Raw genomic sequence first — 27861 nt, 5'->3', positions numbered from 1 at the left:
GAATGAAAATATCTACAGCTGGTGCCCTTATGTTTATGATTATCTGAGTTGTGTTTTGAAAAGTGTTTAGCCTCCATTCACATAGTTTTTTGGAATGTCTCAAGGTCTTCTTTTGCCATATCAAAGTCAGCAGAAGATGATTATCCCTGCTGGAGTCTTGCCAGAACACAAAGGCTAGCTTCACTTCATGTGGAAAAAGAGACAACTAGCAGCCAGGCCTTCATGTGATGCTAGTCCTCTTGTGCATAGAAATAAACAGATAAATGAATGAGATTACAATTATAATCACAAGGAACTGCAGATCAGGGTACGCACAAATACTACAGCAAATCGTTTTTTAATGTGAGACTTTCAATCACTGTTGGAAACTCCATGACTGACTCAGTCAGCCTGTTTTATCTCTTCCATCCCATAGACATGGTGATCATTCATGGGGCTCCTGCTCATTACTGTCAGAGCATAGTTCACAGTTTATAAAACATTCAGTAGCTTTTCATATAAAAAAAAGGTTAAATCCAAGCTTCAGCTAATAACTTATTTTCACCAAAGATCTGCTAAATAAGCAAAGCATAAAATTAATTACATTTTAATTAAATTTCTGAGGTTGATCACTGTAGAGAGTCACTCATAAAATAGCACGTGAGGGGCACTATATAACAGATTACAACACATTGCAATGAAATGGAAGTTTGAGAGGATTTTAATTGACTTAAAACTAGGGAAAAACTAACTTTTGTAAGTAAGCTCTGATCAGATGTAGTCAACTTCTTTACAGTGTCACTGTGGTCAAATTACAAAATTTCATGTTGCTGAGCTTTCCTAATGTTTGTCAGAACATTAAAAAGTGATAGAAAACGTACAGCCCTCTAATTCCCAGAGTTTTGATGTTCTGCCAATGGGATACATTTATTTCTCATTATTTTGAATCATTTTTGGTCTTTACATGGAAAGTTGGGTGCTTTGGCCAAGACTTAATAACTAGTCAGATATTAGCTGTATGTGGAAAAAAGAAAAAGGCAACCTGATAAATTTAAATGTAGGTCTCATCACCTAAACCAAAATAGCAGTAAAATGCTTACAGTACAGTATAATAATGACAGGCATAAAAAATCACCTTTCATTTTTTTGTTTTTTTTTTTTTATCTTGAAATCTGTGTTCTGTTTTTAGTACATTGTGGTCTCCACTGTATAACTTTTCTTTCTTTCTTGACTATCTTTATTTTATTTAATTTTTTTTTCTTCTTCTCTCTGGACACCTTTTTTTGCTTGTCAGCAACCACAGTGACAGTTGCTATCTCACAATGATCTATACAGTTCAGTGTTCCTACCATTTTCCAGCTTAGCTCCTTCCTCTAATTCCTCCTCTAGTTTGTGGTTGTACTTCACTTTCCTTAGTTTCGTCATATCTCTAGTTATTTTTCTATCATTCCTCCTATCACATATTTCAACCATTAATTCTCTTATATGAAATCTAAAATGCCTGGGTTTCATGCTTTTCTCCGTACTCTAAGATCTTTCTGGAATCCTGAAGAGGCCCCACATGGTGACAAAAATTACAAAGTTGGTTGCAGCATAATATGTTAGCCTAAGTTATTGTCATCATGTATTGTACTACATTAACATCAACAACAGACTGAATTTAAAGATGATCCCTACTTCTTTTCTACAGTGAGTCAGAGTGGCCATGTTAGGTGATAAATTAATGCTAAAAGTTCCTGCTCATTTATTCGATTCTTATGATGTCTCCAACAAGGATGTCTTTTACTTGGCCTTAAACTTTGCCAGTCAGTCAGGTTCTTTGCAGGTGCTCAGTTTCCAGCAGGAGTGGGACCTGTCACATATCATGAACAATATTGCCCTCCCATTTTGGTGGAATCCTGCTTTCCTACTTTCTCGAATTATTCAGCAAAGAGCTGATAAGGATGCCAGAGAGACTCCTTTCCCATGTATAAATTTGGCTTAGATGCCTAATGTATGCCTCTCATGACCTGACAATATTTATCGCATGAATGACATTCATCTCTTCTTGTCTAAAATTTACCAAATACATTCAGTTAAAATTCATCTCACCTTTATTTCTGCAAATTGAAGGTCTCAGCCTTTTTAAAACAGATGCAAGACTGAATAGATGCAGTTGGACAAAACCAATTGAGGATAAGTTGGTCAAAAGGTCAAGTAGAGTATTTTTTATATGCTTACTGGTCCACAATGAGTGATTGCACCAAAGTTTGTAGCTCAATGGGAACACGGAAACTACTTGTATTTTTAACAGGTAACCTGCCACAAATATCTGCTTACTATTAAATTGAAAGAGGAACTTCTGTGATTACACATAGGTTATTAAATTACATTATTTACCTCACAACAAAAATGGGACCACAAATGTATCTGTGAATATCAGATACATAAATGCAACATGTGCTTATCTGGTATGAACTTGTGTATACTAATGAACTTAGCTCTTCTCTCTGAGCTGCATTGTCAGCTGCTGTTTGATTTGAAAGCTGCTCTTGAGCATCTGAGCACACACAATTGCTGATTTTCCAAGATATCCAGCAATGTACAGAACATGCCAGTTGTAAGAAAGAAGACTGAACAGACCTCCCTTGAATGAAAAGCAATTATGAGAATACCAAATCAGGTAAACATAAAGAGATTGGGGGGTGAAAATATAACATTGACTAAAATGACCTAATGTTGGTTCATTTAAAATTCATCTTTTAGGAATCTTATTTTCTATAGAAGCTGTATATGGTGTCTTTGTGGCTTCATTTGTATTACTCAGAGCTTTTTAAAATAATGTTTCTTTTACGTCTGCAATAAACCAGAGATTTTTACATAGAAGCCTAATATGCTGCACTAATTTACTACTAATTTCTAGAAGGAAAATCAAGATTTTTTTTTTTTTAGATTTTGTTCCTGATTTTAGATGGTAATTTCTACTGAGTCATACTCATCTGTTCCATTTTAGATGCAGATATCCGTACAGAATCAGATGGGGTTTTTTGCTCACTAAATCAAAAGCAGGAGATTCGTCTCTGGCTGCAAAACTCTTTATAACAATGAAGTCCAGAGACTCAGAAGGAAGGAATCTGCAGGAAGCTCCATCCTTGTGTGAAAGGTTAGGCTGATGTTTATGTTCTGTGGCTTTTGCTGAAGTTATAAGTAAAAGCAGCTTCTCAGAATATAGTAATTTTTTACTTTTCTTGGTCAGACATATGTGTGCCTGTGTTGTACAGTCACATACATCTGCAGTATGACAGAGTTACCAAATATGATCATACTGTCTAAACAGTACAGGTGGAATCCTGTTAAATTAAAAAACGTTTTTAACTACCTTCATTTTTCTGTTATACAGTATATATACCTATATGCACATATTTCTGCAGCTGTACTTCTGCTTATGGCAGCAAACCTGTATATTTTCTGTGCAAAGGGACCTGTCTAGTCACAGTGTATCAAGTGCTCTGCCTTTCCAACATTTGTACAGATCTTTGTTGAAGGAATGCTGTAGAGATTCAGGATTTCCCGGATGCATCACAGGAGTTATGCGTGTGCTCTATCAGTGATCCACTTCTGCTTGTGTTCTTAATCCAGAAAGCCCAGAGAAGTGTTAAAAACTCTCACAATTTCTAGGTGGGATTTCTAAATGGAAAAGAACATGGAAAAGTCTTAGTGCAAGTGCCATGGGACGGAGTTCAATTTAAAACAATTAATTAGACATCTCATGTGATTTGCTTTGTTGGTTCTTTCATTCCATCTTAGTCCTGTTTTAGGTTTCAGAGTGAGTTCCTCTCTAGACCTTCCTTCTTCAGAATGAAAACATGATAGAATGTTATGAATAATGAAACTGATTAAGTTATACTGAAAGAAACTTCCTTTTTGAGCTTTGAAGATATTAAGACATAGAACATACTTTCTTAGAGAATTTAGCTGGCTTGATAGAAACTGTAACTGAAAACATTGATAAGAAGCAGAATTATAAATCATTTAAAGATTTATAATTTAATAAAAGAGATACTCAGCATGTACAAAAAAACCCCAGGTCATGCTCAAGAAATTTGCTTCTTTTTTTTTGGATTGTTATGTGCTAGTTCAAGTAGTCATTATTTATAAGAAGTTTGTAATTGATTTCAGTGCAATAAGACAAGAAGATAGGATTTGAATTGATATGTAAAAATGAGAAGGAAGTAAGAATGGAAAAGGCTTAGTAAACAGAAAATTTAGAGAGTGATAAAGAGGGAATATACACTCTGAATGTGAGACAAAGGTTACAATTTGCCTTTGTCAGTTACTAAAATTATTTCATGTTGAATAGTTTAAGTTCATAAATTCGCAGGTTTTGACTCTAAGAGCTCTATCATCTCATCTCATTTTTGCATTGAACAGGAAATTTTCTGTAGGACTTTAGAGAATTGTCTTTTTAAGCATTTGTGATCATAGTAAGAAAATGTAATAAATCCTTCATCAATTATTTTAATTAATGCCATTATCTCATTTAATCCTGAGAAAGATGGATTTTTCAAGGAAGACCTGTAAAATCTAAGATAAGTAGAATTACAGGGAAATTTTTAGAAAGCAATTTTAAGAAGCTTCAGAAAGTTAGAATAAGAAATAGCTTAGCAGAAGTAATGTGTTAGAAGCTAAAAAAAAAAAAAAGGTCAAAAAAATAAAAGCTAGTGGGTGTTCAAAATTCACCAGCAGATTTTAATGGGAACTGGAGTAGGAGCTACATGCCTAACGTCTAAAGATGAGGATTTTAACAGAAGTCAAGGATTTATCAGAAGAAAATAATCATTTAAAACATGTAAAAAGTTAATTGAATGTTTTGAGTGTGGAGTTTTGGGAATATTTCTTAATGGTCCTTTAATTAAGATGAGCCGGTGTACATGTTTTTCCAGTTATAAGGCATATTCATTGGCAGAGGGAGTAGTGCCTGTCAAGAACAGATATTTATGGAAAGGGAGCTTTCGGGAGTGGGGGACTGAGTTATGGATGTCTGCACATAATTTTGATAAAACCAATAAAAATACAAATTGGAGATTACTCAGCTGACATTATCTATATCTTCAAGATTTTAAATATTTGAACAGGCTGAATTTGGGTCTCCGAAGTCTTCACTGAGATGGGAAGATGCAGTGTTAACTCTACAAACACTGTGCTTCTATCTTCAAGCATTATGTGGAGAACATATATCACTTGCATGGTAGTGTCTGATGTGACCATCAACAAGGATTGCTACCCAGCCCAGTTTCTTTCAGGTCTCCTTTCAGACTGGTCTTCTTAGCTGCTGGTAAAACACACTAATCTGGGGTCAGGGAGGGCGTGGGTTGAGTGAAAGAATATAACAATGGGAAAGGACATCAGAGTCCCTTAGTGCTCAAGGAACAGGGAGGTTCAAATTTTTAGTGAACTCTGTATACACAAGGAATGAAAGAACTCAGCACTAACCATGTGGTTGGGAACATTTTTCAAGACAGAGTACGAAGCTATCAAATGAGTACACTGCTGGGCAGAGAATGGCTAGCAAGAGGAACTGTTCTGGAATGACGTTACTCCTTTTTGTTAACTTTTCTTTATAAGTAAGCTGAGAATGCCCATTATAATACGTTATAAGAAATTTAGATGCTGATATTAGTTCATAGAATCATAGAATCATAGAATCATTGAGGTTGGAAAAGACCTCTAAGATCATCAAGTCCAACCGTCAACCCAACACCACCATGCCCACTAAACCATGTCCCTAAGTGCTTCATCTACACGTCTTTTAAATACCTCCAGGGATGGTGACTCCACCACTTCCCCGGGAAGCCTGTTCCAATGTTTAACCACTCTTTCAGTAAAGAAATTTTTCCTTACATCCAATCTAAACCTCCCCTGCCGCAACTTGAGGCCATTTCCTCTCGTCCTATCACTAGTTACTTGGGAGAAGAGACCGACCCCCACCTCGCTACAACCTCCTGTCAGGGAGTTGTAGAGAGCGATGAGGTCTCCCCTCAGCCTCCTTTTCTCCAGGCTAAACAACCCCAGTTCCCTCAGCCGCTCCTCATAAGACTTGTTCTCCAGACCCCTCACCAGCCTCGTTGCCCTTCTCTGGACACGCTCCAGCACCTCAACGTCCTTCTTGTAGTGAGGGGCCCAAAACTGAACACAGTATTCGAGCCTGTGCGGCCTCACCAGGGCCGAGTACAGGGGCACGATCACTTCCCTACTCCTGCTGGCCACACTAGTTCTGATACAGGCCAGGATGCCATTGGCCTTCTTGGCCGCCTGGGCACACTGCCGGCTCATGTTCAGCTGGCTGTCAACCAACACCCCCAGGTCCTTCTCTGCTGGGCAGCTTTCCAGCCACTCTTCCCCAAGCCTGTAGCGCTGCATGGGGTTGTTGTGGCCGAAGTGCAGGACCCGACACTTGGCCTTGTTGAACCTCATACAGTTGGCCTGGGCCCATTGATCCAGCCTGTCCAGGTCCCTCTGCAGAGCCTTCCTACCCTCGAGCAGATCAACACTCCCGCCCAACTTGGTGTCATCTGCAAACTTACTGAGGGTGCACTCAATCCCCCCATCCAGATCATCAATAAAGATATTGAACAAGACCGGCCCCAATACAGAGCCCTGGGGAACACCGCTCGTGACCGGCCGCCAACTGGATGTAACTCCATTCACCACAACTCTCTGGGCCCGGCCGTCCAGCCAGTTTTTGACCCAGCGCAGAGTCCACCTGTCTAAGCCGTGAGCCGCCAGCTTCTCGAGGAGAATGCTGTGGGAGACGGTGTCAAAGGCCTTCCTGAAGTCCAGGTAGACCACATCCACAGCCTTTCCCTCATCCACTAGGCAGGTCACCTGGTCATAGAAGATCAGGTTGGTCAAGCAGGACTTGCCTCTCATGAATCCGTGCTGGCTGGACTGGAACCCCTGGTTGTCCCGCTCATGCCTTGTGAGCGCCCTCAAGATGAACCGCTCCATCATCTTCCCCGGCACTGAGGTCAGGCTGACAGGCCTGTAGTTCCCCGGATCCTCCTTCCGGCCCTTCTTGTAGATGGGCGTCACATCGTCACATAGTTCTTAAGCAATTCCTTTAATTTTTCTTTTTCTAATATTTTTTAATAGTCCTTACTTTTGAACATGCTTCTTTAACTGATGGAATATTGATAGACTAATTTCTTATTGAACAGTTGAAAAAGTGCACAGTTTTGTAACCTTTATGGAAACGTAATGATGTGCAAAGTATCAGGAAACTTGCTAGCTTGATTTTTGATATACAAATGAAAACACTATATGCAATATATTAAGGCTTAAAACAGGATTGGAAGTGAAGTAGCATGCCTACTACCATTTTTATATGTCTTTGAAACCCTGGCGGTAGAAGATGGGAGCAATTGGGAAAAAAAGTATGTTATAAGTATATAAATGCTGAACATTTTTCTAATAAATGTTTATGAATGTTTTTCTAATAAAAGTTCTGGGAAACCTAGGGGTTTGTAAACAAGATAATTAAAATTATTAGAATCTATGGTTTTAGCATTGAAAAAGGATATAGAAAATGCTAGTTTTAAATGGTATCTCAAATATCTAAAGGGAGTAAAAGTCTTAATATGAGACTTAAATTCATCTGCATGCACGTTTTTCACACTGTCTATAGAACATAGGTGAAGGAAAGCTCAGATACTTCAGAACAGTTACTCCTGATTGATCATGGTCTATTGCAGGCAAATGATCCTTATCATCTTTATCATCATCAGATATAGGCTTGGTAATTAATGTCGCTGTATGGAATAGTATAATGATCTCCTTGCTTTTGCATTAAACCAAGATGTTGCTGTTGTCCAAAAGCAGAGGTAGATAGATATTTACTCTGTTAGGCACATTTAGATTTGTATGTTTGGTCTTCGCAGATGGCTGGTGTGCAGGTGGCACATCATGCATTTTGGGTACTTTGGGTTGGTTGGTCTCCTGAGGATCTGTGTACAATTGACATGGGAGCGTAAGTTACATCTTGAAATAATTTGGAGCATGTGAAATAGTTCTGCTCTAAAAGGCCATTTCCCCCATGCTTATATTTAAAATCAAGGAAGATTTTCTTGCTTAATAAAATAAGTACAGTACACTGTTTTGAAAAAAGCCCATTTGTTCCCTCTTCACCATGTACCTATTTTCCACATTTTCAAGGGAATTTGTCCTTGTGATAAGAAATAGATGACAAAAGACCATTTTTTTTCCAATTTGTTTGTTTTATAATGAAGCTGAAACTTCACTAGTGCAGAGAAATAAAACAGCTGTTTCATCATCTCAGCTTGTGAAATGGGTTTCAGGTTTCAGTAACTTATTTGGGTCTGCATCAGGTGGCTGAGTTTAGATCAGAGAATAGAATAAAAAGTGCTGTTTCCGTGCCTACTCACAAGTAAGATTCAGGACTCCTTTTCTCTCTGACACTTAAGGTGAAAACTGCAGAGCTTCTTTTCCCATTTCTGCCTAGCTAAGAACTTTGATTATAACACATATAAGGAGTCATTGTCCATGACGACCTTTAGGACTTGTACAAGAACATCTGTATGATTGTCCACTGAGCCATGGAAGTGTGAAATTCAATAATTTACAAGTTATGGATTTCTACTTTGCTTGTAGACATCAAGTACAACATTTCTCAAATGAATTATTAAAATTAATGTCCCATCCTTATCAGCACAATCTCCTCTTTCCTAGATGTGTCCTTTTTGTGGCCAGACTGTCACATTTCATGGAAAATATGCCCCTGAATATTTTTTTCTCTTTCAAGGAGACTCCTTTTAATTTGAGGAGAGTTCTGTGAAGTTTAAATTCAACAAAGCTGTCAGAGGAAAGGGCTGAGGATAAGAAGAAAAAGAAGAGTGTTTTTGAACAGTTACATAGAACTTAATGGAGTTAAAAACAACAAAAAGAGATCTATAAAAATTTAATAAGAATTCTGTGGAAACCACTCTAAAACCTTGCAGAGCTTAATAGAGAGTGTTGTGTTCTACACCACCTCAGTTTTAACCATACTATAGATTCTATTCTGATATTACAGTGAGCTACTAAATGTTATAAAACTGGTTTACGAACTCAAGAAAAATGGACTCACATAATCATGTCCCAGGCTCTGCAGAGTAACTTTTCATTTGGGTTTGGAAAATGTATTTGTTTTCCTGTTACACTGCTGTCCTTTGGTGCCATAAAAATTACTGGAGAAGCAGGTATCAAAAGTGGCTGTACCTTCCATATTAAACTGGTGGTTATCTGGGACAGCAAATAATTGGGGTGTAAAAGGTTTACCAATAGCAGATGATGTGAATAATTGTGAGGGACGTGGAAAGGACAACAAAGCCTGTAGTGGAGATGCAGTTGACTGGATCCTACAACATCCATGACTAAACTGGTAATGTCTCAAAGTAGTTTGAAATTATTTGCCAGATTTAACTTTCAGGAGCTCAACTGACAAACAACTCATTCTTGTGTCAGGAATCTTTCTAATAATCATAGTTATCATTTTTATGGTGCATAATTGAGGGTCAGTGCTTCTTATGTTTAGTTTTAATAATCGGGTAAAAAAAGACAGGATCACTGTTTTTATTGAGACAGGCACCTAAAAGACTAAGCAGCATGGTGTAGAATGCCACTGCTGGTACATTTCTCCTGCTTTGTCTTGTACTTCATGTCTTAAAGAGCCTCTTGATTTTTGAAAGTAAAGTGAAACATGATACAGACCTATAGCATCCTGAACATTATATCTTGCATCTTTTTCTGTAAAGTGGGAAATACAGCTTAAGAACATTTGAGAAGCAATGGGAAATAGCAAATGAGACTCAGTGTACAGTGTAAGTTAAATTATATTGTGCAGACTCTGGCAGCTGGTTTGGGGGCATTAATTGATGCTGGGGTTCTTTTGGTCTCTGCTTCTATATGTGTGAATCATATTGGATCTCCTGATACAAATCTCTGCATGGACCTATGAGCCCGCTTTATGTCTAACTCATCAGCTGGTGGTGAATGATCAAAACATGCATGCTGCAAGAGAGTCTCTACTCTGGAGAACTTGCAATGTTTCATGCTGTTGAAATAGGACCAGATATCCTGGGAGACAGAGAAAAATATCTACATGGACATATGCAGACATTCATGTATTCACTCTGCCTATGCTCTAAGATGTATGTGAGATATGTGCCAGACAGCACCATGCTGACTCTGCTAGCAATGTTAGTAACACTCTGTGACCTTACTGATATACTCCATCTCTCAAAAGAGTGCTACCAGTACTCTTTTCTATCTATTTCAAAACTCAATGTGGCCTTCCAGTTTTAAGTCAACCAGGACAAAGCAACAGGAGATACAACCGTGCAACTTTTCTAATATAATTTATTAAATAGTGATGTGGCCAAAGGTTTTGAAACAGAACATACATTTGACTTCCCTCATCAGACACAGACTAGAAATATTTCACATTTTGAATTTATGGGGACAGATAGTTTTTCAGTGGGCATATGATATCAGAAGAATGCTGACTGAATAGTAGGCTCAATAAGTAGCTTTCAGTAATAAAACTTATACCACTACCTTCAACTGAAATCTTAGGTAAGTCCATGGGATAATGGATCATGAAATAAAAGTCACTAGAGCCTGATTCTTTTAGAACACAAGACCTTTGTCAGGGAGCTGTTGCATATTTTACACTGTCATCTACCAGTGTTGCAAACTATAGCACAACCAGTTCACAGAAGGTCTATGATTCTTTACAAAAAATAAAAAAAAGTAATCTTTTTATGTTTTATATTACTCAGCAATGTGCTATGTCTCTTACAGAGTTGCACAGAAAGACAAAGGTCCATGACTTAAATTTACAATGCATGTTTCACCACTATGAAATTCATAATACAGTTTTTAATTGAAGTACTTAGGTTAGGTATATTTCAGATTTATCAATGAAAGATTGGTAAAAAAGTTGGAGAAAAATGGAGTAAAAAAATTACAGTTAGGGATTATAACTGTTAGAGGATACAAGGACCAGAAAAGAGAAGCTAGACTTTGCTTCCGTCTTTCTGGGCTCAGACCAAGAAAGTTTATACCATTTCCCAAGTCTCAGTGTAGCTTCATTTTAAAGTGAAGATGTTAAAGCAGTCTGTGGAAAATTTTCTCACTGCTTACATACATTGGCAGAAGTGCCAAACATTGGATCTTGAAGCTTCTGTGCAAATTTACTGCCAAAACCTGGGGTCCCAGCTCTGCAGCGAGCTCTTTAACAGTGAACCCGCTACCCAGAAGCAGACCACTGATGTTATAGGCTTTGAGGGTATGCATTTGCTGTGTTCACGTACAAGGTTAATATTTTTCCATTTCACACCTTTTCCATTTGTATCTTGATGAAAATCTTCTTTATCAAAAGCAATTTTGTAAAATCAAGATAAATGTTTAAACATCTAGGGAGCAGGTTTCGACACTCTGACTATTGAAAACAATGGCTAAAGTTAAGTTCATTCAGATCTGCTTTAATAGTGGTAGGGTTTTTTTCTTTTTAAAATGTCCTTTAATATTCTACAAAATTCCAGTAAAAGTTTGCAGTTAATAGTATCAAGGCACAATTTTTATCTTTGCTTTCAATTTCAATACTGTAAACATTTTGTTGTCTAAAAAGGATTTGAATAATGCAAGAAATGTTCTATACACAGCACGTTTTCAACTGATTTCTATTTTTTGAGGAGAAAAACAAACTTTCATTTTCTTAGACTAGAATATGCTGCAATGGGCTAAATGCGACTATTTAGTTAGATAAAATACACCTTTTTTTTTTCTTGAGAAACTCTCACTGCAAATCTTAAAAGGTTACCTTGTTATTTCCAGGTTTAGTCAATTGTAAAATAAATTACCTATATTCACACACATGCTGGTTTATCATTCATACACATGCTACTTTATAATAGGAGTGGAGGAAAGGTTGCACATACTGAGGATTCTATATTTCAGATTCAAGAAAAGAATAAAAGATGCTGGCTCTTTGAAAATTTAATGCACATCTCCTACCACCTTAATGATGTCTCATGGAGTTAGTCCAAAATGTATAAAAGAAAATCTTTGACAATTTTTTTTGTTGTCACCTCAAAAATTATTCCACTAAAGCTTTTAAAATGCTGTATACGTGAGCACACACACAGACATGCATGATTTTAAATAACATAGGTATTATTATTGTTGTTGTTGTTATTATTACATTAAGTACTCTAGGTATACTGAACTTCAACAGAAATATGAATGCTGAACTGGTATACCAACATTTCCATATAATGAAGAGTATCTCTAGAGCAGAGGCTCCCTTGTAGTTACTCATGTGAGTAGTTTCGGGCAGGGATGTTAATGGTGCTTCACTGATAGGTAAAGAAGGCAGGACTGTGTAATTAATTTTATTTCCAGCTGTTGAGATTTCAGACTATAATTCTAAGCTCTCTAAGCAAACATCTTCCTTTTCTTTACTTCTTTCCAGGCAAACTGATCAGAGGTGCTTTGGGGATTGGCTGTGTGCCCAGTTTCCACAAATGCCAAAGACTCCTGCACACTGAGTTAATTAAAATTGACTGCTTGTCTTAGGCAGAAGAAACAAGTTAAATTCTGGCTTGTTCTAAAAAATGATTGAACAATTTAGGCAAACAAAATAACTTGCTACTAAGCTAGGGAATAAAAATAATGTATTGCTTTGCCTTGAAAAAACAGATCATATTTTTATTTTGTTTTCAGTTCTACCTCAAAGGCTTTTTTCTGTTGTTTTTTTTTTTTTTTTTCTTTACCCTGCTGCAGTGAATTGTAAATTGTTAGATCTGTGTATCCCAAGGACAGGAAGACATATATCAAATGAAGGCTATAGGCAGATTTTACAGACTGAAGTTATAAATGACAATAAAAAGTCTAATCCTGCAGGTGTTTAAACCTCACAGCTCAGCAGTTATCACATGCCTAAGAGCAGCCAAGTACCAAAGGTCTCCAAAGGACATTTAATATGCATTTCCTAAGAACAACCGACTGACATTGACAGTAGAGCTCTCAATGAACTAAAAACATGTTCAAGATTTATAGCATTCATACACTCAGGTTCAATGCCCTCCTCAGGTTAAGGGGTTAAAATTCACACATTCCTGAAGGTGTTTTTACTTCTAGTGTATACTGTGGGCTGAGGTTAGCAAGGGGAAGCACTCCTTACTTCTTCTGCTCCTCTACAGGAAATATTATGTGATTCGTAGGAATATACAGAAAGAGGTGAAAGAAGAAATTTGTGAGGAGTGAGAAGAGAAGCACTAGAAAGTACATTATGCTATAATTCAGCATTTATAGTGTTCATAAATTCTGTCTTTGCTTCAAGAGGCTCTTTTATACTTTTTAGTAACCAGTCTTCTGGGGAAAAAAGATGAGCAGACTTGACAAGAAACCCATATTGACTATTTCGCTGATGAGTGCCCACCCCACAAGGTTATGGAGTCATGTGCTGGGTGTTTCTAATGGGTGTTGAATTCTCCTTTGTATAGTTGTGAATCTTCATCTGGCAGATAAAGAAGGTTTCTGAACAAAAATGGCCTATAATTTGTTAGAGCATTCTTCAGGGGAAAAGTGACATGAGTTTGGTGGTAGATGACATCGTATCATAGCTTTATTTTAAAAGAAAAGGCTTTGGCTTTTGAAAGGATCTATCTCAGGAGAGGGTTCCAGCCTCTGAATATGAAATAAGCAGAAGTGTCTCCTTATGTGACTAACTCCCCAGCTGCTCCTTAGGGTTTCCTATTGATTTTATATCTGTGACTTCCCCAGCACACTGGCTGTTCTGGTTTGCAATCTGAGATTTTAGTGTCTCCCTAGGGATGTAGCAGATACCCTCAAATCAATATATACTCTCAAAATATTTTTTTAATAGTATATTTTTTGTGTTTTCCCAAGAGAATTTGATTTAAAAGGAGATTTTTTTAAATTATTTGTTCTAAAACAATCCATCTGTCTACTAACTGACGTTACTGCTCTATCTACATAGTTGTGATAGTGTGGAGACATGTCAAATCCTGTTCATAAGAATGGTGTGATATTAAATTTACCTCTTGGAATGATCTGAGGATCTAAATAGAATTATTAAATAATCCTAGTAGGGTATTCACAATATAAGCCATGGAAGGAATCAGGCAGACTAATGTTAGCCTAGGGTTGTTAATCTCTCCAGTGCTCTTTCAAGTCATGGGCTTATAGGCCTTAGGAACCAGTTTGGAAGGAGGACCCGAGAATCAGCTGCTCATGTGCAGGTGGGACTAATCTGGACATATCAGGCTCCTGGTACAAGAGAAATACACTTTATCCACAGTTGTGGTTTTTTGATGGTCAGATCTCATTCTTCTCCAATATCTGTATCTCTCGCCAAGCTGATAATGACTCAAGCAGGGGCAAGTGGTCAAGCAGGGTCTCAGTACGTGTCTTGACAGTCAAGGAGTTATTGTAGAGGTATGGTTTTGTACCAGCTTGGACTCAACTTGGATGGACTTTCTTCCTCTTCAATTCATTCCTTAGCCTTATCCATACACAAGTGGTAGTTGTCTTCTCATTGACTCTATTAGTAATGTGGTTTCTTGAGTTCCATTTTTATTTGTTAACATCAAGTGGAGAAACATATTTGGATTGTTGCACATGGGGAATATGTTTGCTGCATGTGCCTTTGCTTTAACTAAGTGGTGCCAAGCCACAGGCCTTAGGAGGAGAGCAAGTGTAGATCAAACTGTTACAGATGTGTTCTAGGGTACCGTCAGCATATATCAGACTGAAGTTTGTACATTGCAGGTGTTATAAGCAAGTCCAGACAAACACAAGATAGAGGCCCCATCTTGTTTGACATTCTTATGCACATCTTTGTGTATATATGTAATGTCCTAGACCTCCTGGCTTCTCAAGGATAAACTGGAATCTTCTGCGGCTTCTTAACAATTCACAACTCGTACAGATATGCTTCTGGTCTGAATCACTTAACTCATCCGAGCCAGTCCAGGGATAATAATCTTCCTGGAATAATGTTAGTTTTGATAATACCTATTTTAACTGCATGGCTTGGTATCTTTGGATTCAAGCACTACATGAGTCAAACTCTTCACAAGGTGATGAAAAAAGATTCTAAAACTGTTTTTATACACATATTTTATAGAACATGGTACAATATCAGACCTGGTTTATGGATGGCAAAGTGAAAGAGGAAAAGTTCCAGTTCTGTTTAAATATGTGTCTTCCTTTCAGAAGCACGGGGTTTAAACAAAGTTTTCTTTAACAGCTGATAAAAGTAAAATATTTGCTGCTCACCATCTACCTGAAAATACAGCTACAAAGTAGAAAAAGAAAAAATCTTATTTCAAGGAGGAAGGAAGTTAAGAGTGAGGAAAGGCTGAGACAGGATTGAAAGAAGGAAGGAAGGAATAATTTTGGGAGGGACTCTGGGAGTATTGTATGCACAGTGTAATGTAGAGATATTGCCTGCAGGGATTTGTGTCCTGTGAAGATTGCTCTGTATGTTTTTGAAAATAACAATATACATAGGCTAGGCATCAAACAGCGCTACTGTTTGGAAAGGTGCTGGAGGAGATGCAAATAAAATTGGTAGCAGACCCAAGGTTAAAAAATATATTATATGTTAAGGAATTTATGATAAAGGCCTTTAAATTCTAACCAAAGAGTAAATGCTGCTATATAAAAAAATTAAAAAAAAAAAAAAAAAGAAAATTAGGGAGGGAAGATACCCGTTTGACCCAAATTCTGTGATGAGTCCTATGTGGTTCTGCAATAGAATCAAGCTTTTTATTACTCTAATATTGAATTATTCTACATTATACTTACATTTTTTTTTTCCTAAAAATATATTCATTAGGTAAAAGGCTAAATGTGCCTTCCTAAAATGTAGGTGGTATTCTTAATAGAGGAACCTGTATGCAGTATAAATTGAATCCCCAACTTCCTTTCTAACCTGTTTTTCCATTGTGTTTTCAAATGCCTATTGGATTAAATGTTTCCATTTGGGGGGATTTTTGAATGGAGAGAATAAAAGAGAAATATGAGCAAATATGGTCACGACAAGTGCTTGTATATGTCATATTCTTCACTATCTTTTCACTGTTAGATTACTGTTTCCTTTTCTCACTGAAACTAAGAAGCAAAACACCACTTGCATTGCACTGAACAGGTTTGCTGAAATCAGATAAGTAAATCACATTTTAAAGGAAAGAAAATATGATATTTTTTGAGCAATTATAAACTTCTCAGCATTGACAATGAGAAATTTCATACACATTTTGTAGAAATCTTTTCTTTCTCATTTTTTGCTATATTTTCAATGCACAATGCTAGCTACTGTCAGCAGAATAAATTTATCCTGCTCTGTAACTGCTCCTGGTACCTCATTTAGAGCTTGTTTAGAAGGAACTTGGGTATATTGTTGAATTGTGAAACACATGCCCATTTTTTGTTTCTTAAACCATTTCTGCACTTTGATTTTTAAACTCTTTTCCTCCCTTTAGTTTATTGTTTTCCCATTAGGTATCTTTTATCAATAAGCTCACATGAACAAACAATGATTTTTTAAACATTTCTAGAATAGAATTTTAAATTGGTAAACATTTTTGTAGCTTTTAAATGTAAATCTGTTTCAAGCCTTAAAGAGATTGAGTCTGAAATGGGTCAGAAGTCAGAAGTCAGATGAATTGTAATACAATAAAAAATGAAACTAAATCCAAAATTAAATGGTTAAAAATGTAAAGTTACAAACTGCATTGATTCATTTTTAAATAAAACCATCCCAAACTACTAATTTCTTCTTTATACTGAGTTTTGTGTTACTTAGAATCACTAAATGAAAGATACAGAGAAGTAACAGAAAGGCATCTAATATGGATATCAGTTACAGGGGAAAAACTAATAGGTCTGTCTGAAGAATTTGATTCTTCAACAAAATCTGTTTACAGTCTTCAAAGTGATGCTGTCACTATTAAAGGCCAAGTGTAAGTGAATGATCAAGTTTACCTGAAGTGCTCAAAGAACGATAAATCAGGAATGGTTTGAAAGTAAGGAGATTATTCAAGCTAACTGTTGCAGGAAAAGAAGGTGAGAAACCTGACACAGCAGCAAGATAGTTATCACAGCTTTAAGATAAAAATCATTACTTGAAAGAAGAATTTAATTTGTTCTTAAATAAAAAAAAAATTGATTTTCTTTTTCATTTTCAAGTTTCATTTTCTTATAGAGGTAACAAAACTGCTAACACATTGAAAGTAACATGATGAAAACAAAATGTGCACCATCTCTTAAAGACTACTTCTTTTCTAACACAGCTTAGTATATAAACATGGATTTACTATTTGCTCTTCACATACATTTTTCAGAAACTCTCTGCTGTAGACATAACTGTACTCTATTATTCATTGGTGTACATCTATATAGTTTACTGGGTACCACAATAGAAAAAAAGAATTTAAAATCAAATGAAAACAGATCACAGTTATTTGAGTTTCATAAACCTTGTGAGCTCAGATTCAGTGGCTCCACTCCTAACTGTCTCATTTGCATTACCCAAATGTCATTTTTTTAAAAAAAATTATCTAAATGACAAAAGACTCTGGAATCTGCATTCTGTTCAGTTTTGAGGATTCTGTGTTATTTTCAAATATGTATGATTTTAGTCTTCACTATTACATTCTCTTTGCTTATGTATTGCTGGTAGAAGATGCAGGGCTCTAGCAATCAGGCTGTGTGTTTTAAAGGTCAGTTTATAAGTTTTGAAAGTTGAAGAAGGAAAGCAGGTAAATGATTCTTGGACTTGGACAATCTTAGATGCTGGGTAGAAGCAAGAAAACATACAATAATTTTCATCAAAATGCTTAATCCTTAAATCATTGAATCAATTTTCTCTACAGTTGGCGTGAAATTCAGATTTCAGTGTGATCTAAAAAGCAAGACATCTTTGAAATTTCTAGACTTTTTTAATTATCTAAGTTTAAGTTTTTTTGCTCAGTGTATGAAGTACAGCTATCTGCTAGGGACATGGGTAAGCAAATGAGACCAGTAATGTTCTTCATTTTTTCCCCTTCTGTTTTATAACAGCAGAAGTTGCAAATACATTGGAACAAACCCAACTTTTACCTTCCTTGAATTCTGCCTACTAAGATGGTTTCATGTCCTGCCTAGATGTTCACTCTAGTCCTACATGTGACACATTTATAACAACCCAAGGACTGTGTTTGTATTTGGGCGTGGGCTTGCATATCTGAGCTAGGCCTTTGAGGGAGACATGTCAAAAGAAGTAATAGAAGGTTTCTTCTCAAAGACATCCAGAGAAAGAGTGAAAAAGGATTCCATAAAGTTCCTAGAAGATATCCAGTGCTATGCCCAAGGTATTGCAAAATAAGATCCACAATGGCCAGCCAAAGATTAACACATTCAGCAGGATCTGCCTTAATTCAGTGAAAGATGTTGGGATTTTCTTTTTAGCAAGGGAGTCAAATCTAAGAATGGTCCTAGAGGGCATCAGAACTGGGATTTTTGCCATAAATCCTTAGCTCCAAATCCTGGGCTCGGGTCACAGACATTCTTTTGCTTTGCTTTTCCTGCTCTTTGTAACTGTTAAAATGGATATGTGATGTAAAAAGAAAAGAGTAAGGAAAACCTAAAGGATAGCTGTTTTTACACTTTATGTAAAGCGTAAAGTAAAGCCCAATCCTGTCAGGATACATTCAGTGAGGCCTGAGAATAATTCTTAAAGGCAAATTTTATGCAGCCACATCTCACTTTTCCCTTTCCCCTAACCTTCCATGCTGATCAGAGAGTCTCTAAGATGGAAAAATCTTAACATTGGAAATGTAATTCAGTTGCCTGGAGCTTACTGCTGACCTAGGGACCTTTGTGCATTGGCTTTATCCAGGGTATGTATAATTTTCAGACTGAACACCCTTGGTATCGCCTAGCTATTTGTTCCAGCTCACACCATTCTGTCTGGAGTCATTGCTTCAGTCTCATTCCCGCTGATGCCATTCCCCGCTCTTTTCTTCCTTTCTTTTTCTCTTCTTTCCTATCTGACTGACCTCCCTTCCCTCATTGATCTTCCTTTAACAAAAATCCACTTGAAAAAGTTAAAGGCTAGACACAACTCAAACAGAAAAATGGAGAACCAGCAGGAAGACTGCAAACCAAGATATTATTCACTCTTCTCTTGTCAAGCCCCTCTCCTTGGTTTCCAAAAGACTGCATAGCTTTTGAGATGCCTCACAAATTCTCTTGCAACCACACACGATGATTAAGTGATAAGTAAATTAATTTAGTATCTTTTTCTTTTTAGCAGAGAAGGCAAGTCCTAGAGAGCATCTGATCTGTGATTGTTGCCATAAATTCTTGGCTCTGAGTCCTGTCTCAGGTCACACACAATTTCTATTACGCTTCTTTCATACTCCAGAGGTTAAAATGGAAGCCTGCTACACTACAATAGATGGGGGAAGAAATGATAGCAATTTTCATGTTTTGCCTGCTGTCAGTAATTACAGCATGGTTAAGAAGTTTAAGAGTTTTTCTTTAGCTATTCAGTTTGCTTATTTCTTTTTCTCTAATCTAGTGCTGAAAAAGTAGTGAGGCTAACAATAAAGCTCAAGGAAAAAAAGGATAAGCTTAAATTCTTCTCACACTACTTCATGAATTTGAAGTAACTCCATTCAAGTTGAATGAGTGAGAGGGAACAAAAAAAATTTTCACTGTATATTTACCAGTAGCAAGTCCCACTTCTTCATATTGTCTTTTAGGGTCAGTGACAGAACGAGGGCAAACAGATAAAAAGGAGTAAGAAAACCCTGGATCGTTAGTCAGTACTATGACAGTGAATGAAGTAAGAATAATACAGTGCCTACAGAAAAAAAATTACAGTTTTTCTTGCAATGAAAATAAGTATCTAAACCCCAAACAGTAGATTAATGCACTGGCTTCATAATGGACTGTGGTGTTTACACACCAAAAAGAATTAAAATAATCCTTCAATACCAGCTATTAGTATATCTAGAAGGGAACTAAAGGATAACATGATGTAGCTTTGAGTTACTATCCAGTGAATTAGTATGCTGCAGGTATAATCATTAAAGTTAGATAGCACCCCCCCCGCCCAAAAGCCCCATTTTCACATTGTTGGAGAAGGAGGCAAAAAGCCATTTTCATTCTATAGGATATAAGGGTCTCAGGTGTTCATTACAGCTGGTACTGATTTGTCTCATGATTACATTTCTTTTTGAGAATGTTTCCTCCTGCTCTTTGTTAGAAGTCCAAATAGAGAAGTTTTATCTTTCCTCTGGAGATCTGCCTTTTGCATAGCACAATGTACCATTTACAACAAGGGCTTAAAAAGATTTTCAAGAGGAAATAATGGGATTTCCTAACCTTGCCATAGTGTAAAAGGGTGATAAACAGAAATTCTGAGCTGGTGAGTAAGGTGATATTGACTTTATATGTTGGCAAGCTGGACACTAGGTTTGGGGAACAGGGATGTAGTGGCCTCACAGCTTTGAAAAAAAGGGGTGTAAACATATCAGAGAAGTAACTTTTCTCTTTAACAGTAAGTTAATGGATGGCAGTGAGTTATGTCATGCTGTACTTGCTGAGGAGTTTCCCTTCAGCAGGAGCAAGGCTGATTGATAAAACCTAAATCATTGTCATCTGAGATACTCATCTTAGAGAGTCAGCTGCATTCATGATGGTCTTCTTGGATGACAGTAGGTAAATACTCAACACAGGAAACACTTGTGTCCCTCTCACTAATTTTAGTATTCATTGAGAGGAAAAACCTCAAACCATCAAAATTATTTTCACAATTATTGTTCATAATCTGATATTCAGAACTATTATGGGCTGGTTGTGTATGTGCTCAACGAAAAGAGTAAGAACGTCTTTATGAGGTCAAACAAAAGCTTACCTAACACAGTGGCCACAGACTCTGGGCCTCAAGGCTCTCAAATACTGAATGATGCAAGCCAAAGCAATTTTTATCAGCAGAAGAACTAGAGTTTTTCCTATAGTCCTCTGAGGAAATGGAAAGAGGGTGAGGTGGTCAAAGGGTCCAAGTTAGATACATTAAAATATATATTTTTTTAATTTTTTTTTTACATTGTTTAAGAATCCTCTGGGAAGAGTTGAGATGATATTAGAAGGAATGAATGCTCTTGTAAGCTTTTACAAATTAATATATTAAGGTCCTCAGATAAATCAGCTGCATGATTCAATAATGCTCTTAACAGTTTTCTATTTCCAGCATTGGTCTTACTTTCACCTATTAGAGAATGTTATCAGCTATTAGCACACTTAAATTTACCATCAGTGGCTTGAGGAAAATAACTGATGGACTGGTATAATGTCTCCACATTACTGTGACCTTCCATTAAACTGTCACCAGTTTGAAGAATGCAACCTAACTTTTGAGAGGGTGCTGAGAGATTTCAAGGGCAAGACTGGGACAGGTAATCTTAACGCTGGCAGGGTTAGCATGCAAGTCTCCATCTTTAATGCTCCTCCTAAAGAAGATGCTACACAAAATATGATTTTGATGCAGAGATTTTTTTTGCAGAGATTTTTTCTTGGAACTGACAGCTGAGCCGGGGCCTTCCTGATTCATCACTGAGAAGTCCTAAAAGCCAAATACACTGGTCGCAGCACCAAGCAGACAGAAATCTTCTTCAAATACAGAATCTAGTCTAACATGCTTTTTCTCAATGACTAACCAAGAGATCTTTGTGGCGGTGTGCTCCTCCCCGCCGCCCCCTGCGTAAGCAGTGACCACCTGTGGGGCTCGTGATGGGTGCATCCAGCTTATGCTGGACTTTGGGGATGGATGGCAACACAGTAGCCAAGGGCTGTCAGGCATAGTGACCCAGATGTCTTGCTGATATGCAAATATCACTATAAGTCAATCATCTTACGCCATAAGCAGTGGACAGCCCAGGGCCTGTTGAGCTCTCCTGCACAGCAGCGGGCTGCACGCCAGGATCTCCCCTTGAGTAGGGACGCCTCTCAAGGTTACTCCTCGAGGTTGAAAGATTCCTTGCAGCAATAGATCCTCGGTAAGTGACTAACAGCATGCTAAACTTTGAAATCTTAGCTAATTGATAGAAAGGATTGATTGCGCATATATAATCCTTTAGACATAGCCCGTTGACCAAGTCTGGGACTGGGATTGGATCCAGCCGCACGTAGACTCCTCTCTGAGAAGGAGTTTAGAAAGCAAGGGGGTCCTTTCTGAACCTCATGAGTCAACGGGATGGTCTCCCTGACAGTTTTGTCTGACCCTGTCCACTATGCAGTAAATGATCAAGTGTATTTTGCCATTGAATCTTGTTAAACCTCTGTTGCATTTACCATTGAACTTTGTTAACTCACTGTTTTATATCAATGAAGTGTATTGTTGCTTCTCTCTTATGAGTGAAGTGCAGTCTCACTCCATCCGCAACAACCTTGTAAGGATTTCTGGAAAAAAACTGTTGTGCAAATTAGCCCAGAATTTTTGAGGAAGGGCTGTCGTGGTTTAACCTCAGTCAGCAACTGAGCACCACACAGCCGCTCGCTCACTCCCCCCCACCCGGTGGGATGGGGGAGAGAATTGGAAGAGCACAAGTGAGAAAAACTTGTGGGTTGAGATAAAAACAGTTTAATAATTGAAATAAAATGATAATAATAATAATATGATAATAATAATAATACACAAAGCAAGTGATGCACAGTACAATTACTCACCACCCGCTGACTGATGCCCAGCCAGTCCCCGAGCAGCGGCCCCCCCGGCCAGCTTTCCCCAGTTTATGTACTGAGCATGACGTCACATGGTATGGAATGTCCCTTTGGCCAGTTTGGCTGTGCCCCCTCCCAGCTTCTTGTGCACCTCCAGCCTTCTCAGTCGGTAGAACATGGGAAGCTGAAAAGTCCTTGACTAGTGTAAGCATTACCTAGCAACAACTAAAACATGGGTGCGTTATCAACTTTGTTCTCATCCTAAATCCAAAACACAGCACTGTACCAGCTGCTAGGAAGAAAATTAACTCTGTCCCTGCCAAAACCAGGACAGCAAACATACTGTTTTGGGTCTGTTGGTTTTCTTGATGACCTGTGATGTCCAAATGCATCAAAGCCTTGCTTTGAGCAGGACTTTGGAATAGACCAGATATGCCTATTTTTTTCCTATGATTTTATGAAAAGTCAAAGGTCCCAAGACAAGGAAATCCATGTGCAAATAATTGCGTGCTTGTTGTGTTATATGTGCCAGAAAGGGAGAAGGATGAGTAAAGGGGTATAAATTAATTCTTGGGGCGATTTTACAGGTCTCAGCAGTGGATTTGGAGCTGAAAGTTGTCGAAAAGTGAGGCGCTACCTCACAGGGAAGGATGCTGCACCAGTGGCTGGCCTCAAGAGTGTTCCTGAGCTGGGAACTGTCAAATCTTGCATCAGTTACTATTTACCAGGCTTGCTATAATAATTGTTTTAATTACAGTTGAGAAAACCATTTCTAAACACACAGCTGTGATTTCTCAAATTTGATATTAATATATCTTCAAATACAGTTTTGTTTTCCTCGCCTTCCATTTTCCTCTTACATCTCTTCTTTCCTATTGTCTCCAGCTTCATCTTTAGTTAGAAGGGTGTTGTTGAGTATTAGGAATACTGTTTCAAGTCAGATAAAATAAGTAAAGAGCTTGCATTAGAAAAAAGTGATACTGTAGACACTGAAAATATTTGATAACTCCTTTTTAAACTCTTCCCATGATGAAGATTTTTTTTTCCTTCACAAGGTTATCTTTTGTATATCAAATCAGTCAGTGACTCTGCCATTGCAGAGATAATGCTTTAAAGCTTGAAATGTTTCCTTGCAGCATCCATTTCAGCTCCTTCCACCACATAGGTAAATGACACATTTCAAGTGTTTTTTCAGTTATTCCTTTTTCAGAACTTTCCATGCTTTCTTTCATTTTTGCTAAAACTAATTAACAAAATATTTTTTCAGTGTCATTAATTTTGTAAAATTTTAGTTATATTTGTAAATACCTAAGCATTTTTCTTCACTTGCCCTGTCTCCTTCTAGAACAGCCAGAGAAAAATAATAGTTCCAATTATCTTCATTCTAACAACAGATCAGACTTTTTTATCCTGTCCAACAAGCATTTCTCAGGGACTACTGCTACCATTTCTATACATGAAAGTATAACATACCTCCTTTGATCTGTCTTAAACAAAATAGCATATATGTACTGTAAACACAATAAATCATGAAGGTATTCACCTCTTCTGAATCCCAGTATTTTCTTCTGCTACTTCCCATGGCAGACTCCCATGGCCACATAAAATTTTGTACGTGGATTGGTTGATTGATTGATTGATTTATGAGAAACTTACAGGTACCACATAAGTACACATATGTATGCTTCATAATCTGAATGCTCCTTTCTCTGTTAATCATCACAATGTCCTTGTAAAACAGCAAAATAATGTTCTACTACTTCTTCAGACAAAGAATAGGGGCAAAAAAGCTACTTACTAAAAATTACAAATAGTAAGCTGTCTCAGATCCAGAATTTATAAAAACATAGATTTCCTTAAACCTTATCTTGATTTTAAGGCTTAAATGATCATCTCAATCACTTTCCAGCTATTGACAATTTCCAGAAGTTGGAGCCCAAAATAAGATAGATTGGTATGAAATTGTAAAACTCATGCTCTATAATTCATATATATATAAATAGCTAGCTATAGAAAAGTAAAAATTGAATGTTCTGAACCATCATAAAATCTTGCAGAAATTTCACCATTGCAAGTGAACTCTTTCTTAAGTGTTTTGAAGAAATCCTTTAAGATAGGCAGGAATTAGAGCTACCTGTAGACTCCCTGCACTTAAATTTTGAAGGTCCCACCAGGGGGCTAAACAAGGTCTTTAAAACTGTTATCTAAAGCTGTTATGTTAATTTGAGAAACAAGGCCAGTATTTAATCTTTTAAAGAGCAGCTTGCAGATAATTTTAGACAGGATTTGAGTGTCTATCCAGTGTAAACAATAAAAAGAAAACCAGTCTGAGAAAAGCAACTAATTCATGGGCATTACAAGTTACATACGTCTTTCAGTACGTCTTTCTTTCTTACATGAGTACATGTGATTATATATGTACATACAAGTACGTATGAACATGTTTTGTACATGAGTACCTATGTCTGTCTTTCTTACATGAGCCAGCAATATGCCATTGCTGCAAAGAAGACTAATGGTAAGCAAATGGAGGACTGTTGCCAGCAAGTCAAGGGAGGTGATCCTTTCCTTCTACTCAGCACTGGTGAGCACACCTGGTGTGCTGGGTCCACTTCTGAGCTCCTCAGTACAAGAGAGACATGGACTTACTGGAGAGAGTGCAGCAAGGGGCCACTAAGAGGATTAAGGCTGAGAAAGCTGGGACTGTTCAGCCTGGAGGAGAGAAGGCTCTGGGGGAGATCTTATTAATGTGTATAAATACCCAATGGGAGGATGCAAAGAAGATGGAGCCAGGCTCTTTTCAGTTGTGTGCAGTGACAGGACAAGAGGCAAAGGGCAGAAACTGAAGCACGGAGGGTTTCCTCCGAACATCAGGACACACTTTTTTACTGTTAGGGTGACTGAGCACTGGAACAGGTTGCCCAGAGAGGCTGTGGAGTCTCTATCCTTGGTGATACTTAAAGCCCATCTAGACATGGTTCTGGGAAACTGGCTCTAGGTAGGTCTGATTGAGCAGTGGCGTTGGACCGATGACCTCTAGAGGTCGCTTCCAACCTCAACCTTTCTGTGATTCAGTACATCCAGTACATAAAAATTCAAGACTAGGAATGAAAGCGAGGGGACCCATCTGCTAAATGATACAGACTATAACAAAACGTGCTACTGGTGTTGGAGGCATGATCTAGCACTTTAGTGACTTAAGCACTTAAGTCCCACTGACTCAGTGCTAAGTTGTGTTTAGAGGATTTCAGTCCCTTGATGACTTCTAAGCTTTTCCATTTCTTAGCTGTAGCTATCCTTGCTAAAGTTTCCAGCCTAAACATCATCTGAGTTCCAGACCATTGATAAATGAAAAAAATCATGGGTTTTTTTTTTCTATTTTTTCCATGTAATTAATTTCTCCTTTTCATTTAAATTCAACAGTGACTTATCTGGAAAGAACAGATCCATTGGGAAAAAAATAAATTGCCATTTCAAATGTTGACATCTCAAGCTTCTGACTGAGATATGTTAGCATAACTAACCTACTATAGCCATTAGTCAAATCCAATGCCTTGTCCAGATCAGTTAAGGCAAAATTGAAATGTTCTGAAAATTTTCTTTATTTTGGGGTGCATGGCCCTAGAGTCATTGACCAATACTGAGGTCCCTTCAAGCCTGTGAGGAATCCTTGAGTATTTGTCAAAAGGAGGAATGAGCATTGAAAGCATATTTAACTTTTGTGTTTGGGAAAGTGTACAAGATTTCATAGTATAAAGAAGGCACATCTATCTCTTAAGAGCTAAAGTACAGATAAAAGCAGAATCCTGTGTCTAGTACAGCGATAGACACATTGCATCAATAGACCTCAGAGCATAAACTATGCCTGATGATACACCATTAGTGAGGATTCCTCCTGAGATGCATTGCTCTGATGCTGTAGGTTTAGTAGTCTGTTTGCTGACCTTGTGTTTCAACTTCAATTATTCTGTGATTCGATGATTTTATGATTGCATGTTCCATGTGATTTGCAAGTCAAAAAAATCTTTTCCTTAAACAGGAATTATTTCATTGCATGTGTAATAGCATCCTGATCCAAAGAATGTGAATGTGTTTATCTGCAATACTGAAAACATAAGGGAAAGATTGAAAAGCTCAGCTTATTCAAGTCTCTTTCATTGAGAAGATCAGCTAGCTGATCAATGTTGGAAGTATGTTCAGAGTTAGACTGCTCTGGGATACAGTGAGCCACTGTATCAGGGTACTGGCGAGTATTGCCACTAATAACAACTTAGAATAAAATTTAATGTTTAAGAGCTTTAACTGACCCATACCCTTCAGCTGTAGGGGACACTCATGAATTACAGCTATGGGAACTACGGTTTTAAATGCATATCTAAAGAACTATATTTTGGCAACTAAGCAAGTGATCTGAAGTTCACATTCATAGAGAACTGAAAAAAGTGTAAACATTTTTTCTTATTCTGCCAGATTTGTTAGTTCTGTTAAGTTAACATGGATAACAGGACTTGTTTTTATCTCCCCATAAAGTATGTTTTTTAGCAAAGGTGCTGTCCATTGAAGAAAAAGAAAGAAAGAAAAAGGTTTACCAAACTCTTCCTACATCTTCAACTAACTTCAAGTAATCTCAGAACTTTTTGCGAGTTTAAGGCATCCATCCATATGTCTTCCACCTGTTATTCTGTCCATTCCTTTTCTAGGCAGGCTGGCCAATTTCAGCTGTATTTGAAAAAGTGATCGAAGTTTTATGAAAATATGTATCTGCAGTGAAAGGCTGGTAGAAGTCAGCCATCATGCAATCCATTTTGACAGTTGCTTTCCCATAAATTAGCAGGTGTGTAATGTCCATACAATGGACTCACCATTAGGATGGCTGCTACCTAGGAAGGTCTGTCAAAAAGAAAGTGGAACATAGGGCATAAAGAACACAAATCCACAACAGAAGAGACTTAGCTGTTTTTTTCTGTTCGTCAAACAACTTCCATTTGTTTATTCAACTTGGTATTAATTTATGAATGGGCTTTTCAGATTGCCTCTGTGATTTAGGCACTTTAACCCTGTAGAGATGAGATCTTGGCATCTAACTTCTCAAGGCTTGTTGGAAATCAA

General features: G+C 37.4%; 1 long non-coding RNA gene across 2 annotated transcripts in view; it reads left to right on the top strand.

Annotated features, from left to right (window-relative positions):
* Positions 1-2558: 2558 nt before the first annotated feature.
* The window catches only part of LOC143155688 (uncharacterized), a 232816-nt gene continuing 207513 nt past the window's right edge, over positions 2559-27861 (top strand). For both annotated transcript variants that reach the window (XR_012994458.1, XR_012994459.1), the window contains exon 1: positions 2559-2641. This is a non-coding gene — a long non-coding RNA (uncharacterized LOC143155688). The remainder of the gene's footprint in view (positions 2642-27861) is intronic.

The sequence above is a fragment of the Aptenodytes patagonicus genome, chromosome 1 (genome assembly GCF_965638725.1).
Source record: "Aptenodytes patagonicus chromosome 1, bAptPat1.pri.cur, whole genome shotgun sequence".
NCBI classification, from domain to species: Eukaryota; Metazoa; Chordata; class Aves; order Sphenisciformes; family Spheniscidae; genus Aptenodytes; species Aptenodytes patagonicus.
The sequence above is the reverse complement of the archived record's forward strand: the minus strand, read 5'-3'. Positions and strand labels throughout refer to the sequence as shown.